Raw genomic sequence first — 2,297 nt, forward strand, 5'->3', positions numbered from 1 at the left:
AACCAAGCGAGTCAAGATGACATTCTTAGTTCTTACTGTCTTTCTCTGAAAAGATCAGATATGGGCTATTGCAAATGACCTATTGAATAATTTCTATGGTAAGGCTGTAAAAAGTGTAGTTGGGAATCCGACATTGCTACTGTAATTGACTCTCGCATCTACACAGGGAATATCTCATGCATCATAGCCGGGCTTGTTAGTCTCAGTGTACTAGAATTAAAAAAAAAGGAGGAACGAAGACATAAAGATCATTGAAAGCCAGCAAAACATGGAGAAAAAAAATCTAAGATCACAAAATTAGACTAGACTACTGTTGCACCTCCCAACATATTTTTGATAGGGAAGCAATTAAACGGGGGAGAATTCGGAAACACATATTAAGCATTCCTCAATCCCCATCATCAATATCCTTACACAACCTCGCAAATAGATTTTCCAGAGCAGGAGAAGATACCTTTCATCCACAAACCCAAGGACAGCAATCACATCATGTGTGTGTGTGTGTGAGAGAGAGAGAGAGCAGAGATAAGGTGAGTGCCATAAAAAGAAAGAACCTGAGGGAGGGAGAAAGGGGGAAAGAGAAAGATAATTCAAAGGGAGTAACAAAGATAAGTCCAAATGGATGAGTACTTCCTTGCAGAGACTTCTGATAATGGATCCTAGAAAGCCAAGCCAATTTCTGTAGACACCTCAGGAGAGTAAATGTTGCTGCTGCCAAGGAAACACCAAGGACCCAAAGCCTAGTAGTTTTCTCACAGTCTTGACCCCAACAAAGAAAGAAAGGCAAAGAGCATCCCATTTATTTTTCTTCTCCTCTTCCGCATTGCTTCTAAAAAGAACACTGTACAGTAAATTCAGCCACAGTATGGCTGAGAGTCTCGTAAACAAACCCACAGTTATATGGAAATTAAGCAAATGGGAGATAGAGAAGACGAAAAGAGGAGATTTTTGGGGTCTTAGTGGTCCCACAAGAGAGCTTCGAGGCCGGTCGGAAGGGCCCCCTCCGGCGGTCCCCCCGCCGCCCACGTGTGGTCGGAGAAGAGCTCGTACTCGTCGGCGCCCTCCATCCACGGCGGAGAGTACGCCCACAGGTCCGGCAAATCGTGGAGCACGAACTCGCCGCCACCCGACTCGGCGGAGTCGAAGAACCCCTCCCCGAGTCGCGGCAGCTCCACGATCTCCCCCAGCTCGTCGGAGGGCTCGTCGGGCCGGGCGGCGGTGGCGGCGGAGGGGAGGTCCATGGCGGCGGCGCGGGCGGCGGCGGCCTGGACGTCGCGCGGGGAGAGGGTGGCGGGGCGGGGGAGGAAGGCGGCGAGGTCGGGGAAGTTGAGGACTGCAGCGGCGCCCTTCACGCTGAGGGCCGCCACGTCGTGGGCCCGCGCGGCCATCTCCGGCGTCGGGAAGGTCCCAAGCCAGATGCGCGACTTCTTGCGGGGCTCCCGGATCTCCGACACCCACTTCCCCCACGCCCGCATCCGCACGCCGCGGTACACCGGGTGCTTGGTCCCGTCCCTCGCCCGCTTCCCCCCGCCGCCGCCCGTTAACCCGTTCTTCTTCGGAGACGGCGACGGCGAGGAATTGGACGACGATGAGCATGTCATTGAGTTCCCCCTGGTCTCGGTTTCGGAGGAGGCCATTTAATTTACCTGTTTGACTCCGAACCGGCTTCAGATTTCCTGGACTGGCTTCATTAAAATGGCTATCTTCTGGGAATTCGTGCCCAAACAGCGGCGGCGGAGACGCTATTGGGGTCCATAAGGAAATGGGCACATGGAGGAGGGTCGAGTAAAGGCGAATGAGATTCTGCAAGCGCTAAAATAGCTGAGATAGGTTGCTATGTGGGAGCTTTTGATTGGAAGAACAAGATAACTTTCTTTTGTTCCTCGTGTAGAGAGAGAGAGAGAGAGAGAGAGAGAGAGAGAGAGAGAGAGAGAGAGAGGAAGTGATTCAATGGGAGGAGGATAGGAGTGGGGAGGATGGGAGGGGGATTTAGTAGTAGTAGGAAGTGGACGGTGGTGCACCTTCTTAACAGAGCTGGGCAGGGGATCGGTAAACAAATGAGACACGTACCAGCCATTTTCCCCATGGGGGATTAGCTGATGGGGTCCGCGCCGGGCTCGGTCTCTTTGCTGGATGCCACCCCTTTGATGCAACGACACGTACCAGCTCTCCTCTTGTGCCTTGTCCACCCGTCTTTAATGCTTCCTTTCGGCATTTTCACCAACGTTCTTCCATTCCTACCCGGGCTTCATTCACTCTCCCCCCCGCCAACTTCAATTAACTGTACTTCTGCATCC

The 2,297-nt window shown here is 52.6% G+C and overlaps 1 pseudogene; it reads right to left on the reverse strand.

Moving 5' to 3' along the window:
• Positions 1-774: 774 nt before the first annotated feature.
• On the reverse strand, positions 775-1,998 carry LOC103695579 (dehydration-responsive element-binding protein 3 pseudogene; annotated as a pseudogene).
• Positions 1,999-2,297: the final 299 nt, after the last annotated feature.

The sequence above is a fragment of the Phoenix dactylifera genome, chromosome 1 (genome assembly GCF_051530095.1).
Source record: "Phoenix dactylifera cultivar Ajwa chromosome 1, Ajwa_hap1_PhDact_Kaust_v1.1, whole genome shotgun sequence".
NCBI classification, from domain to species: domain Eukaryota; kingdom Viridiplantae; phylum Streptophyta; class Magnoliopsida; order Arecales; family Arecaceae; genus Phoenix; species Phoenix dactylifera.